We start from the raw sequence: 16,938 nt of genomic DNA on the forward strand, positions 1-16,938 counted from the left end.
ACTTTAATGTGGCGCAGATGCAAAGGTAGCAAGAATAACTTTTGCAGGAGTTCATGTGAAGGTCCCTAGTCCTGTAAGGAAAGTAACCCCAATGCTGCTAAGAAAAGGGTAGGCAGGGCTGCTTTAATGAGGCATTGTTTTATATACATCTGTGCCTATTGTTTATAATGAAAGCCAATACTAGAATAACCCTTGGAAAGAGAGGGATATATCTGACTGAATGCACTGATATGGTGGCAAAATGAAGGCTTCATTGCTAATTTCAAATGATTAAATCCATTATTTGGGTAGCTGTGGATATATGCATTAAATGGATTTCATTTGTATACAAAACATTCTTAAGCAACCTATTTAGAGTATGTTAATTTTGAAAATGACATTGAATCTTTGAAACATTGCAAATGATTATGTTTATTGGTGAGGTAATAAATGAAGCTATACAAAAAGGCATTTTAATGTTTCATCAAGATCTGCCAAGAGAAAAACTGAATAATTGATGAATAAACACATTAATGTGAAGAAGATTTTTTTTTTTTTAAATTAATTAAATTTTTTTCAGCATACTTTGATTTTCTTTAATACAAATTACTGGATCAGTGCACAAACAACTCTGTGTTATTGCAGAATTCATTTAAAATGGCAGAGGTCGAGTCTGTATAAATAAGGTGGTTGTTATGCAGTTTCCTCAAAACACATCATGATTTACTATACAATATAAGATGGAGGAAAATCACTCAGAAGTGATCAGGAATGAAATTTAGTTTTGCAATACTTAGTCAACATTTAGCTGACAGCAGTATTTTGCAAACTGATTAAAGCTAAAGTAAGGGATGTTTTATAGAAAAAATGTGACACAAAGCAATAAAACAGGTCTGAATAGAAATAAATACTGGTCATACAATGAGGGTTTTAAAGTTTACTTTAAAGGAACACATTCTTAGTGTGTTTGTCATATTAAGCAATAAAACATGATTTGAATTCTTTAGTCTTTTTATGTTCTTTGGCATACATAGCACTACTAAATGAAATGAACATGCACTGACACTAACAAATGTAAAGGCCAGGCTCTGCTATCTCTGCTACAGCTACAGACTAAACCTGATTGGTAGATTAATGATGGTAGCAGTAACACTATTTGCAGGAAATTGCAGTATAAAGGTTTAGGTATGAAACAGAGACCAGCGAAGACACAGACGGACCATGCCCCTGCTTTGAGAGAAAAATTATTAGCTGATCCCAAAGAGTGTGCACACACCCCACCAGAGTCTGGCCATAACAAACACTATATAAATATATACACACACACACACACACACACACACACACACACACACACACACACACACACACACACACACACACACACACACTTCAATCTCCCTTATTTATTAAAGTACCTTGATGTGTCAACCTATACAGGCTTCATTTTTTGCCTTTTGCCTTTTAATCAGCTATCACTTCACCCAAGCCTCCATACACATGTATCTCTCAGATGAGCCATTTTCCCTATTCACTGGATGGGTCTTGCAGAAGAACTTAAAAGGGAGCATGAGCTCTCTGACAGCCATTGCCCAAGAGAGACTCTCCCATTAGGGTGAATAGAAAAGTAAAGCAGACTCTTATCAGGAAATAAAGTGGAAAGGAGTCAGGGAGAAAGAGGTCTATTAACAAATGGATCTGATATGTATGCTCCATCTCATTCGACAGTGCTCACTGAGGTTTTAGTTTGTGATAGAAAGCTGAACGTGGTTTAGACACTTCATTTAGAATCATTCTCTCTATTTGCGTCATTGTAACTGTCCTTTTATGAGCAAAAGAAAGTTGAGAGGCCCTTCAGAGAGAGAAACTAACTGAATTTATGCTTAAAAACAAGTAGAAAATTCTTAAAATACAAAATCCAGTGTTCATTAAAACAATAAAACACACGTGCATTTGCAGGATAATGTGAACATTAAGGATATGTGCATTTTTTTTTTCTCTATCAATCAAAGGCTGCTCCTTGAATGTCTTGTGATATGCTCAGGGTTTATAATAATGAGATTCTCTGAGTATTTTATCCTAAGACTTTGTCCTCCAGACATACAGTGTGCATGCAGTGCTAATGCATTCTTTATGATTTATCCATGAGCTATCGGCAATGCTCTGACAGAAAAGCACAAGAACAATGAGTACACTTATTATGTGGACCCAACCTCAGCCATAACCTCAGCATCCAGGAACATCTGACCAAAACAGCATCCTGAGTGTTCCTGTTGGCTACAGGTATGATCTTTCCTAGATACACTGATGGTTTTTCAAACACACAATGTTTTGCCTTTTATGAGTCTGAGGTTATTCAGAGATTAAAGTAAAAAATATGTTCAAGCCTGATAGGCTGAAAGTAAAAGCTGCATATTTTCAAATATTTTCAAATAATAATATGTTTTTTTTAGTGTGTGGTTTGGATGTTTTACTGCATATTGGTGGATCGCTCACATGCAGCGGTAGAAGAATTCCTGGTGGGTTAGGAAGGAAGCAGAATAAATATGGACAAAACCATAAGCAATAAACAGAAAGTGTATTTCTACTGTAATTGAGTTCAGGTATTGCTCTCTCTCCACTGTCCATTTAAACCTCCTCTGCCTCACTCTGAAAAACATACAGAAAGTAGTGTGCTGAGGGTGTTGCAGCATGCAACAGTGCCTAAGCAAATGAGGGAACCAGGGCCTCCAACCTCACAGACAAACAGCTAGTTACCTAATGTTCAAACCCCATCAAACCAAGCTTTTTCTCCCATCTTGCATGGAAATGAAACTCCCAAATGCATGAAATAGGGAAATGGCACAGTCCACATATATCAATTGTTGCTTCTGCACTTGTGATAGAAATAGAAGAAGCTGCCAACCTATAAATCCAGGAATGCAATGCTGGCATGATCATGGTCAAACTGACAGCCACCACTGTATGCTCCCCTGACTTATTGGCAAGCTAATAAGCCAGAGTGTGCTAGCAGATATAACAGCAATAAGCACAATTCCAACCACTAGTATTACTGAAACAAACAAACATGTATGTCTCTGTCATGCTTCAACTACTACATACAGTATATAGAAGTACCTACATACCACTTTTATATGCCTTGTTTTTGTCTAAACAAAAACCTCCCACACACATCTGATACTGTAGACAATTATATATTGTCTAGACTCTGTCGTCCATGTTGTCTGTGTTATCTGTCTTGGGAGTGGCTGCATCTCATTTCATTTCCCTGCACTTCTGTACCTGTTACAAATGTGTATGTGATAAACTCTGAATTTGATTTGGATTTACTCGAATAGGAATCAGCAAGCCGGCAGGGCTGCAAAAAGGTATAAAGACAAAAATGGTGCTTGGTTGCATAAGAATTCTAATGCAAAGTGGTCAACAGCACCGGCAGCCACACTGCAGAGATGCACCAAGAAGCCGCAACCAAAAGAATAAATGCCCTTTTTGCCAGAGATCCATTCTGTAAAGGTGAATGAACAGTGGCAGGACACAAATGTGAGAATGCAATGTTTTATTCGGGGTAATCCAAGTCGGCAAAACAGTCCATGGTCAGAAAGCCAGTAGTCGGGAGCCAGGCGCTGAACCAGGTCAAAAGCCCAATGGAAAATGTAGTGGCATTTGCTAATATTTTATGAATTACTAACAATAGGCCCCCACCCTAAACATAGGGAAATGATTATTAATTATTAATGATTAGTTACTGAAGGTTAATTAATACTGTATCAGTCTTATTCTGAAATAGAATGACAGTGGAAAGACATAAACATCATCATAGTCTCATAAGTAAATAACATAGCAAGGCACAGAGGGAGGAGGCTGTATAAGGTGATATAGAAAAAACGGTCCCCATGACAATTCAACAACTATGACTCTAGCTGGATTTTTCCCATGATTGAACACAGTTCTGAAATGTTATGCATCACAAGCTACCATGATGAGGAAATGCACTGTTAACTGGTCCATGTTGAAAGCCTTGTTGCAGATATTGGGGGGGGGGGGGGGGGGGGGATATGTATCCATAGTTCAAAAACAGAATGATGTGCAACTCTGGAGGCTGGCAGAAACAGCATACACTGAGAGACACAGCTAAGAGGCAAGGACTGTTTACAGGAACTTGTGCAAGGCATGTGAGCTGGACAGCCCCAAGTCCAAATGGGAGGAGTCATGGAGAATGATGGAAAACAACAAAGCTAAGATCTTGTGGGACCTCTAGATCCAGACACTCAAGTAATGACGAGCCATCACGATATTGTGATAGGTGATAAGATGATGAAAACAGCAGCTATAATAAATGTTGTAGTCAATAGTTACGGAAATATTCAAAGGAAGCATTATGAGAAGCTGAAGAACTGAAAGAGAAAATGTGTGAGGGAAAAGAGGAAACACTAAGTTAAAATGTCTACTATATTGACATGTCCTAACTGGACCGTTTTTTTAAAAAATCCCACACGACAGGATTCATTTTATTATTGAACAACTACAGTGCTCTCAGTCGATCCAAAATGTTAAACCTCAAACCTGAATATTTAAGAAAGTAAAAACGAGGTTTTGGCTTTCTTAGGAGAATATTTACATGTGTGCATAATTATTGGGCAACTATTAATGTGCAGAATTATTATGCAACTAAATGAAAAATGGAAATTCCCATCTCAATTGTTTATTTTTATCTGTTAAAGTGATAAAATAAAAATAAACAAATAACTCAAACTTTACAAATAAACATTTGACATTTAAAAAAAGTGACCAATATAGCCACCCTTCTTTTGAATAACAGATATATGCCTTCCATTCATAGAGTCTGTCAGTTTCTGTCAGTTTCTTCCATTCATGGAGTCTGTGGTTGTCAGCAACTACAGCCTCACAGACATTGTATAGAGAGCTATACTGTTGTCCTTCACCGTAAAGCTCCCATTTAAGAAGGGCCCACAAGTTCTCAATAGGGTTTAGATCAGGTGAGGAAAGAGGCCATGTCATTATTATTTCATCTATTAAGGCCTTTACTGGCTCGCCACGCAGTAGAGTACTTTGATGCATGTGATGGCGCATTGTCCTGCATAAAAATCATGGTCTTCTTGAAAGATGCAGACTTTTTCCCTGAACAACTGCTTGAAGAAAGTGTCTAAAAACTGGCAGTAGGTTTGGAAGTTGATTTTGAGTCCATCTTCAACCTGAAAAGATCCAACTAGCACACCTTCAATAATACCAGACCAAAGCAATACCCCGCCTCCACCTTGCTGGTGTCTGAGTCGACGTGGAGCTCTGTGCCCATTACTGATCCGGCCACGGACCCATCCATCTGGTCTGTCAAGAGTCTCATCAGTCCATAAAACCTTTGAAAAATCTGTCTTCAGATATTTCTTGGCCCAGTCTTGACGTTTCACCTTATGTGTCTTGTTCAATGGTGGTTGGGTTTCAAACGTCCGTACCTTGGCCATGTATTTGAGTACTGAATAGCTTGTACTTCTCCAGGTTGCAGTTCTGACATATGACAGTACTGGAGGATAACGGGTTCCTGGTCATTTCACGTTTGATTCTTCTCAAATCTTTTGCAGTTCATTTCTGTCTTTTTTTCTCAACACATTTCTTGTGACCCTGTTGACTATTTGCAATAAAACATTTGATGGTTCTGTGATCACACCCCAATATCTTTTAAGAGTGCTGCATCCCTCTGAAAGACTGTTTACAATTTTTGACTTTTCAGACTCGGTTAAATCTCTTTTCTGTCCCATTTTGCCTGAGGAAAAGAAGCTGCCTAATGATTATGCACACCTTGCTATAGGGTGTAGCTCTCCTTAGGCCACACCCTCCCTCATTACACAAATACACATTACCTGATATGCTTAAATCCAATAAGCATTCAAGTTTATACAGCTTGGAGTTGGAAAATATGCATAAAAATTATGAAATGGTCAAAATACTCTATTGCCTAATAATTGTGCACACAGTGTTTACATGCCCAGTAAATTAATCAGGCACAAACACAGGTGCCTATATTTAGTCCAACAAAAGATGCACCAACTAAACTCAATCTCCAAAGCTATTCTATTGGCTAGACATTTAAACCAACTGATTTTGCATGAGTGTCTCTCAGATACATGGTCAATTAAAAAAACAAACAAACAAACAAACAAAAAAACAGCACCAAGAGAGTAAACAATACATGAATATTATAAGCATAACACAGTTACTAAATTTAGCACACACACAAATAACACAACTTAAGCAAACATAATATTTGCAGTAAAGTTTCTTAAAGATTTAGTCATAAGGTAGTCTTCACTGCTGACATGGATTGCATTGCTGTGCTCAACAAAACACTTTTTTAACTTTCTTTTTGTCCTACCCACATAGAGGCATCCACACGTACACTACAGGATAAGAATTACAGTAAATAAAACCATAGGCCCTATATTCTTGCTGTTCTAAAGTCAGAAATTTGTATATAAGATCCTAGTTACACCAGCCTTATGTATAGTCTATTATGTATAGTTCAGTGAAGAAGTGTCAGATCTCAAAGACACATAGTACTGATTTAAGTTTGTGTACAGAGAGACCACATCTAGATTTACCATAGAACAGCCTAGTTTGCACCCAGTATCTATAAGGTTGCAAAATACATCCACAGTGTCTTCAGGAAAGGACAGGGCTCTTTCACAAAAGATTTTACGGAGAAGTAATCAAATTAGGCTTAGAGAAAATGTGCATTTTCATACATGCACCTGTATTGGTTTAACGCATGTCAGTCATAGTTGATAAGATTAGTTTGTGGCATCACCCTGATTAACAGTGAAAATTAATTAACTTTATTAAAGATTATCAATTCAGTCTCAACTCATGAAAGTTGCCAGTTCGATAATGTGACTATTTCTTGTCTACCACTTGTGAATCAAACATTATAACTAGAGTATTTATTGAATAAACAGAGAAAGGAGAACATACATAAAAATAATTGATTAAGATTCTACTAATGACCAGAGGTATTGAGTCTTCTAAAATCTTTATAGTATAACAAATGTAGCAAACGAAGTAACCTAACAGATTAACACAATCTAGATTCGTGGTGGACCAAAGTAGCTATCTCATAAAAGAAAGGAAAGAATGACAGAAAAAAATAACTTATCAGTCTACTTATCAAACCAAACAGCGACCACCAAAGGAAACTTGCCAATTCGTGGTGAGAGAACATGACTAAAAGTATAATAATATAGCTTAGGGGAGAAGGAGAAACTGGTGAAACAGCCAGAGGAAGAACTAATTATAGGATTGCGGAGGCTGCATCACAGATGGTAGGAAAGGGTTAATGAGCTAATGATGATATATAAACAGTAGCATTACTATTGGTACCAGCTGGTAATGTACAGCCCCAATTCCAAAAAAGTTGGCATGCTGTGTAAAATGTAAATAGATGTAAATAAAAACAGAATCTCATAGACCTATATTTTATTCACAAAAGAATGTAGAACACATATGTTGGAAGTGAGACAATTTACCATTTCATGATAAATATTAGCTCATTTAGAACTTGATGGCAGCAACACAATTAAAAAAAGTTGAGATGGGGCAACCAAAGGCTGGAAAAGTAAGTGGTACTAATAAAAAAAAAAACAACAACAACAACAAAAACAAAAACAAAAACATGACTGGATATAAAAAGATCATTTTAGAGAGGCAGAGTTTCTCTGAAGTAAAGCTGGGCAGAGGTTCACAAGTCTGCGAAAAACTGTGTCTAAACATTTTGGAACAATTTCAGAAAAATGTTCCTCAATGTAAAATTGTGAAGATAATATCAAAAGATTCAGAGAATTTAGAAAAATTTCTGTGTGCATGGAACCAGGCCCGCAGTCAATATTAGATGCTTGTGATCTTCATGCCCTCAGACAGCACTGCATTAAAAACAGGCCTAATTCTGTACTTGAAATCACTGCATGGGCTCAGGAACACTTTCAGAAATCATTGTGAACACAGTTTGCTGTGCAATGCACAAATGCAAGTTAAAGCTGTATCATGCAGTGAAGGAACCATATGTCAACACAATCCAGAAACACTGCCATCTTTTCTGGGCCAAAGCTCATTTAAAATGGACTGAGGCAAAAAGAAAAACTGTTCTTTGGTCAGATTAATCAAAATTTGAAGTTTTTGGAAACCACAGATGCCATGTCCTACAGACTTAAGAGGAGAAGGACCACCCAGCCTGTTATCAGTGCACAGTTCAACATCCTGCATCTCTGAGGGTATGGGGTTGCGTTAGTGCTTATGGCATGGGCAATTTACACATATGGAAAGGCATCTTCAATACTGAACAGTATATATAGAGGATTTAGAACAACATATGCTCCCATCCATACAATGCCTCATTCTGTGAATGCTTTGAATATTTCCACAAGAAAATGCACATACGGAATCCATCACAACACCATGGCTTTGCAGAAGAAGAGTCTGAGTGCTGAACTGGCCTGCATGCAGTCCAGACCTTTCACCAATAGAAAACATTTAGTGGATCATGAAACAAAAAATCTGGCAAAGAAGATCCAGGATTGTTTTCCAGCTAGAATCCTACATCAGACAAAAATAGGGAACATTCCTGTAATGTTGGAGGTTTAAGCAGGGTGCAGGGATGAGTCGTGTCAAACGTAAACATGCGTTTATTTTACATATATCATTCACCTCTAAACACACAGACTACTTGGATCAAACACCGACAACCCAAACACGTAAACGACAGACATTTATATATATATGATAAGGACACAATGAGGAGTAGGTGTGAGACACAGGGAGGGCGTGGTCACATTGACGAATACACACGCGCACACAAACACACACACACACACACACACACACACACACACACACATGAGGAGACTTTCGGGGGGAGGGGTTGTACCGTGACAGAGCCCCCCCCCCCCAACGCCCAATGACGAGGCCAGGGGACCAAGCAACCCGACACGGGCCAGCGCGAGCAGGACAGTGGGGAGGATGGACAGGGATCAGGACGATGACAGACACAGGGACGGACACACTGACAGGCACAGGCACAGATACAAAAGGGGACAAAGCGACAGGCACAGACAATGTGATGGGGACGGACCCAGTGACAGGGACGGATACAAAACTACATAAAGTTACAGGAGGTGTACCAGTTGCTCTGCCTGTCTCTGGGGCGGGCACTGGTGTCGCCTCCTCCTTGCCTCTACGAGGCTTAGGTACCGGCGCACGAGTTCTGGGGCTGTATGGCCTAGTGAAGGGAGATTCCTCCTCGAATGCGGTCGCCTCACTTTGTGCCACACGGGATAGTTTGCTCGCTCCTGATCAGCACCTCCTAGGCAGAGCCTTGGGCGGTATCTTAAGTGCCGGAGGCTCGTCGCTCTCGTAGTCTGCAGACTCTACATCACTGACGTTGGGAGAATCCCCACAGAGGACTTCCTCCACCTCCATAGGCGGTTCCTCCCCATAGTCGAACCCCAAGTCCGACCACAGACTAACGTCGCTGCACTCCCTGTTATCTCCATAATCTGCGTAACCCTTGTAGAAGTCCATGTAGGGGTCGTAGGACCCAGCGGAGTCCACTTCTGTGTGTCGATCCTCAGAGTCCGGCTGGGTCTGTAGGACTCCGCAAAGTCTGACTCTGGACCATATTCGCCATCCAGCAGCCTCCTCCCCTGTAGTGGAAGTATGGAGTGAGGCCAGACAGACTGACAGTGTGGACACATTGACGAACACACACACACACACACACACACGAGGAGATGTTCGGGGGGAGGGGCCGTACAGTGACAATTCCTCTCCCAAAACTCCAGTAATTGATCTCCTCACTTCCCAAACATTAAAAGAAGAGTGGATGTTACTCAATGATACACATGGCCATTTCCCACCTTCTTTGAGATGTGCTGCTACAATCAAGTTATATATGAGTTAATATTTTTCATGAAATGTTAAAATGTCTCACTTTCAACATATAATATGAACGTATACTATAAAATCTAATATGTGTTCTATGTTCTATTGTGAATAAAACATAGGTCTGTGAGATTTGCAAATCACTGCATTCTAGTTTCATTTCTTTCATTCATTATATTTCCCAACTTTTGTATTAGGTTGTATTTTGAGGTTGAGGTTTGAGGTTGTGTTTTGTCTAATTGGTTCATATAAGATTTCTAGTAAACACAATTAGGAGTGGTTAACAGTTTGCTTACAATAAACATGAGGTAAGGAACATACAAGCCAATGAATAATGCAAATTAATAAGGAACAAGTAATAAAGAATAATGAAACAATGGACACTTATCAAATAATATAAGCAAACATTACAATTTGAAGATAATTAGCCATACACTTTTGGCTGATTACCATTTGACATCATAGTAGGTTAAAAACAGCAAGTTATTACTTTGTGAAGCTGTGGGACAAGAAACATGTACATAAGAAATGCTCTTTTGACAGGATGAGAAAAGTTGGGGTGGTCCTTGTAGGTTTTTAAGCCTAATGGAATTTATGGTCAGCTCCTTGAAGAATAACCAGGCTGGTAAGAGGTTCCTGCATTGCAATCTGTGGGTTTATGACACCTAGGAAGAGGGGAAGGGTCAGAAAGTCAGGCCAGCATGGTAAGTCATGAGAATGATGTGAGAGACAAAATAAATTCTGATGAAATCAAATAACAAAAATGTGTCAAGATCATATAAAAAATCAAATGTGTCAAGAGCATACAAACCCGTCTATTGTCTTGTCTACTTGTCTAGACTTAACAATTTGATTTTTTTAACGATCTTTGAAGGCATGTGTTCCTTTGTTATGCCTTCACCATTACAAGTGTCTTAAAGTGTCTTCTGTATGTCAGAAATAATGTGCTACAGGGGGAAAAGAGATCAAAGATCAATAAACATTGTGAAAACCCGCACTAGACAACTGGGTCCAGCAGCTGATGGTGAGAATATCTCCGCCTCTCTGCATCTGGGAAGGAAGAGGAAGCCAAGATTTCAAATGCCCAAATGAAAAGACTCACTTCAAAGCAGCAGAGTGAGCAGAACGTGTACTTTATACATGTATGTAAGAACATGGGTTGGCCCTAGCACGCAGTACAGAATGTGCTAAGAAATACGTCTGCTTACATCATTTACTGTGTTGATACAGATATAGCCCATAAAAACAGTTGCCCAGGTTTGCCTCTTTCAGAACAATTATACACATAATCATCCATTTTTGACATTTTGTTTAGACTCATAGTATGTCTTTGTTGGCCAATATCAGGATACTTCATTTACACAATGACAGGTACTGTGAGAATTTTTCTTCCCTTGAATGATGGCTGCTTTATAGTCGTAGAGTAGCCTCTGCATGATTTGTATAAGGACGCTTTTCCATAAAGAGTGGTTATGGATGGCAAAATCTGTGAGGTGTTTTTCTCCACTTCATTCTATGCTAAAATATGTACTCTATTAAGTTGTTGTCCTAAAATAATTAACTTTCATCATGTTTACCGTTTCAAATAAACCATCTATTAAATGTAGCAATTTGGCAACAGGTAATAAGATCCCTGAAAACAAGTTTAACTCAGAATGATGTGTTTATCACTTATTGTAGTTTCTTAATTAATTGTAGCAATCTTCCTACTGTTTACTCAAGGTTGGCCCCTTTTCACACTTGAACATCTATTAAGTTGCTTAATTAATTACTCTATTAAGAGTAATTAATCATTAAGAATACAATTTTTTCAGTGTTTTCATTTTCTAGTACATATTTACACATTAAAAATGTCAGCCTTGTATCTAATGATGTTCTAATAGTACATACAAAAACTGAAAAGTAAACAAGCACATTATTAAATGAGCCAGTGCAATCATTAATCATTCAGCCTTGGTGTGCTAAACTCAGGACTATAATACTGGCTTCTGATGAAAACATAAACTATGTTAGGCAGACTCAAGCTCTTCCTGAGCTTGACACAGCATCCATGTCAGTGTTGGAGAAGAGAGCATAATTATGGAACGAGTTTAAACGCCATGAACTAAGAGTGCTTGGGAACAGCAGGATTTTAAGTGATGCTAATTTTGATGAATTATGAACGTCATGCCTTTAAACTAGCCAGCTGGGAGGCTAATTCACAGACAGCTGGTGACAAACTGAATGGCAAACTTCGCTTCTAAGCATTTGCTGTACTCAGATCAGCTGACTGGGCGTTGCCCTATTGTCACAGGACATGTCATTGACAGCAAGTCACTGATTATGGTAAATTAACTGGAAACACTCACTAAATAAAGATACTCTATAGATGTTTTAACTATATCATCATTATTACAGCATGATCAAAAATAGAAAAAGTACATATATGCTCAGTTTATGTAATGATTAGAAACTGAGAGGGTTTGGGACTCTCTCACAAAGCCAGATGGTTGATTCACAGTGTGCAAAGGGCTTCCCTGTGTTTGCACTTTCAGATTTAGGTGAGGTGTGTGTAGCTGTCTCCTGACATTTGTGACACAAGTCAAATCAATTTGTTATTTGCATTCTTGCTTTTGTTCAAACAGCTTAGCATTCCACCTTTCATCGATCTTCCTCCTTCAGTTCAGCAGAGGGTGTGAAGGACATGATTGGAATACTTTCTGCTGGTTCTCTTTTTCACTGTGTGCGGCTCCTAAGGGCTACTCCCATTTCATGCTGTGACTGTCTTACACTACCTCCACCATTTCGAGGCCTGCTAGCAAAACCTAGCCAATCTTCAGACTTCTAACATCATTCGCTTTGTTTTTTATTGTCCTCTGTGTCCCAGCTTGTCTCTTGTCTGTAACTTGAGTAGGTAAAAGGATCTTTTAAAAAGTCCTCAAAGCTAATGTACCCCATTGGCATTTGAATATTTGGCATATATATTTATAATTATTATACATTATAAAATAAAATGTAATAAAAATACAATTAATGAGACATTTGGAAAGATTTAGATGTTACCATTTAGAATAAGTTACATCATATTGTCTTTGTCTACAGTCCCAGATGATGGAAAAATGTAGCAATGTTCAACTTTTTGTAATGAGGCTAAGCAGGATGCGGGGACGAGTTGCATAGAAACAGAAACATGTTTATTCAAACACTTAACAAAGATGACGTAGCTTGCAGGGTATCATATGGTTAAACACCAACAACAGACAACAGAACTATAGGGGGTTTTATACATACATAAACAAAGAACATAACTACAAACAGGTGTGACACAATCATGTGGCATGGCCACACAATCAAACCTAAGCCTTGTAGAGGCAAGAAGGAAGCACATCAGCTACTTTTCCCGTCTCTGGGGTAGACACTGGTGTCGCTTAGGCACAGGTGCACTAGTTCTGGTGCTGTGTGGAGGAAGTTTCCTCCTCAGACGACGGCAACGCCTCTTTGAAAGTCACACGGGGCTGCTTACTCACTCCAGAGCAGCACGCTCTGGGCAGAGCCTTGGGTGGGACCTTGGGTGCTGGAGGCTCATTGCTCTTGTAGTCTGTAGACACTTTGTCACTGACAGAGGGAGGATCCCTATGGAGGACCTCCTCCACCTCCATTGATGGATCCTCCTCACGGTCAAACTCCGAGTCCAACCGCAGACTGTCATCACTGTACTGCCCATACCCTCCGTAATCCGCATAACCCTTGCGGTAGTCCTCGTAAGAGTAGTGGGACCCTGCAGAGTCCAACTCTGAGTACTGGCCATCCTCCTACCAGTCCCGGTTGTCCGGCATGGGTCCGTGGAACTCCACTAAGATCCTCCAGTGGCACTTTCCCCTGTTATTATGATTATGGAGGATCTCTCTGTGAGGGTTGTGGAAGGGTGTTCACAGGGCTAAACAGGATGTGGGGACGAGTCACGTAGAAACACATGTTTATTCAAACATGTAACAAACATGATGTAGCTCATAGACTATCATATGGTTAAACACTGACAACAGACAACAGAACGATAGGGGTTTTTATACATACGTAAATGAGGAACATAACTACAGACAGGTGTGACACAGGTGAATACACACACACATACACCCACGCACCCACACAGGGTCTAGGAAGAAGGGGCCGTATAGTAACATTTTTACATAGATCAATTCTGAAAATGATTTATTACTCTGAATGTACTTTCATTGTAAGTACAAAACATTTCAGTCTTGTCAAAATATTTTTTTTTATTGTCATTCCAGCTATATACAAGTACATGTACAAAGTAAAACAAAACAATGTTTCTCCAGGACCATGGTGCAACATTAAGGAAGAGTAATGCAAAATTCAAAATTCAGCTCCAACAATTACATATAAGGCATAACCGATAAGTACATGGCACTGAGTGAATGTCCAAAAGATGTAAGATATTATGACATAGAAACGGTATATGTGTACATATATATATATCTAATATCCTGGTAAGAGACCTTAGGAGACAGACTAAGATGGAGTCAGTTAAGTGTGTGTATATGTGTGTGTGACAGCCTGATGACTTGGGAGAAGAAACTGTGGGCCATGAGGGTACGGATGCTTTGGTACCTTTTTCTAATGGCAGGAGAGAAAAGATTGGTGATTGGTGATTGGTCATTGGTGTGTGGGATCATCCACAATGCTGATGGATTAATGTGTTGTAGGTCCATGTGAGGTTTTCCACTAGGTGAACATCAAGGAACTTGGCTGTGCTTTTGTAGTGTGCTTGATAATAATAATAATAATAATAATAATAAAACTATTGGAGACTTTACTGGCCTATATAAAGCCTTTGATGCAGTTATCCACAGTATTCTACAACAGAAGTTACAGTATTACAGCATTAATGATCTGCAGCTAGCATGGTTCAAAAGTTATTTCTCAGATAAAAACAAAACATTTGTTCCAGCTTTAATAATATAAAATGTGGGACTCCACTGGACTCAATACTGGGACCACTATTATTTTTAATATTTGTTAATGATCTGTGACTTTGTGGCTGAACAATTCAATGAGTGGCAATAGGGGGTAGGGTGAGCTGGGTTTAATAGCAAAAACATAAAGACATGCAAACGTCTTTGCAAAGCCAAAATGAAAGTAATCTTCTCTGCGTGAGATAATAACTAGCTGATTGATCTGGGAAGTGGTTGTGGTACGTGATTGGTGGATATGTGGGTGCTGCTCTAGTTGGGTGCTTGCTGGCACATAACATAATCTTTATTTCAGCAAATTGTTTATTTAATCTTTGCTGATGAGACCAATATTTTTATCTGATAAAGATGGCCATTTTAACCATATCTTTAAATTCTTAATTATCCAACAATGGTTTCTGGTTCAAAGCAAACAAATTGTCCCTCAATATTTAAAAAATGTACAAAATTAATTTTCAACTCATAATTTAAAAAGACAAATTCCTTGAACCAAATTTCTTGGCATTCTCACAGATGATATACTGCACATTAATGTAATTTCAAACAAAATAGCAAAACACATTGGTATCAGTCTAAATTGTCCTGCCAGAAACAATGCTGCTTTTACCCTGGGATAGTACTTTCAAAAGTAAAATAAGATGTCTACACAATACTACAGGAACGTTTTGTTCGAATACTTACTTCAATACATTACTATGCAAAATCTTGCCCACTTTTTTAAGTTTATGAAATGAATCACTTCCAAACATCTCAATTAATTGTTTGCTTCAAGCACATGCTCCTTCTGGACATCTTTACAAACAGAACTCCCAGGTTCACTATTACAACACAATATATTCAAATGATCTCCACAAGCCTTATTTAAGAACTTGAACAGTTTACACTCTTTTTATAAGGACCATCAATATGGAACAATTTACCATCTGTCAAGGAATGATCCCCTTGTCACTGGTCATGTGGTACGACCCACCGCGTAAAATACTTTGTATTGCTTGTAACCACGCCCCCATGATAGCACACACCTGCACCTGGTTTAATGTGTGATGGAGTCAAGTTGGTTGTAGCTTCCCTTAGCTTGCCCCTGACTGTGTGTTCAAAACAGTTCTGAAGAGCATGGATGGCTCCCGCTGGGCAGGTTTTAACCTTTAGGACCAACTTGCAGCAAGACAAGCAGCCTCTATGTTTGGATTAGCATAGAAATGTGGTCTGAGCAGCCAATGTGGGGCCTCTGTAGTACATTTTAAAATTTACACCTTCACGATTTTAAACTGCACTATACAGTCAAGGAATAATAATTCCTTTAAAGCTGGAAAACTATGCAGTTTGAATATTTTTTTTTACATTGAGTCCAATGCTCTGGACACATGAGTCTTAAGAACATTTTTTTCTTTATGATGCTTCCAAGGATTGCATGACCTTACTCTGACTATACGTGAATGCACTGGTATAATTTCCAATGAATTATAGATGGATTAATGGTATAAACAGAGAACAAGAGAAAAAATAGGATGAAATGCATGTTCTGGGTTTAAACTATATTACTCATGCTGATTTGTTTAGAAAACCCTACAAAAGCATAATTTCTCCTTCCATTTCAGCAGAAATGATGCAAATAAGAAGTCTAAAGAACTTCAAAGACCTGGTTCTTGAAACGCCCTGATCAGTGGTGTTGAAAATGTTCAGTTGATAATAGCATATTTTGCAATGACTCTTTAGGTTTTTTTAAACTACACTATTAAACTATTAAGATACCAAGTTGCAACATCTATAATCTGAGAAGAATGATATTGTATACCACTGAAGAAAAATCTAAAATAAATGAGTGAAGGAAGAGGAAATCAGATGCCACTTCAACGTCAATGGCGTATGCTTTTAAAAACTTACCTTAGCGAAAAACGAAATGCAAATTAAGTAATGAAACTATTTACTATGCCTTGATGAATGCAATATCATGGTTAATTTTATTAAATGTAATTTTTTGTTTGTTTGTTTTGGTTTTGTAGATTAGCTCATTGTATGAATGCAAATGCTACATAGGTCTGCCTGC

Source organism: Electrophorus electricus, chromosome 6 (genome assembly GCF_013358815.1).
Source record: "Electrophorus electricus isolate fEleEle1 chromosome 6, fEleEle1.pri, whole genome shotgun sequence".
Classification (NCBI taxonomy): domain Eukaryota; kingdom Metazoa; phylum Chordata; class Actinopteri; order Gymnotiformes; family Gymnotidae; genus Electrophorus; species Electrophorus electricus.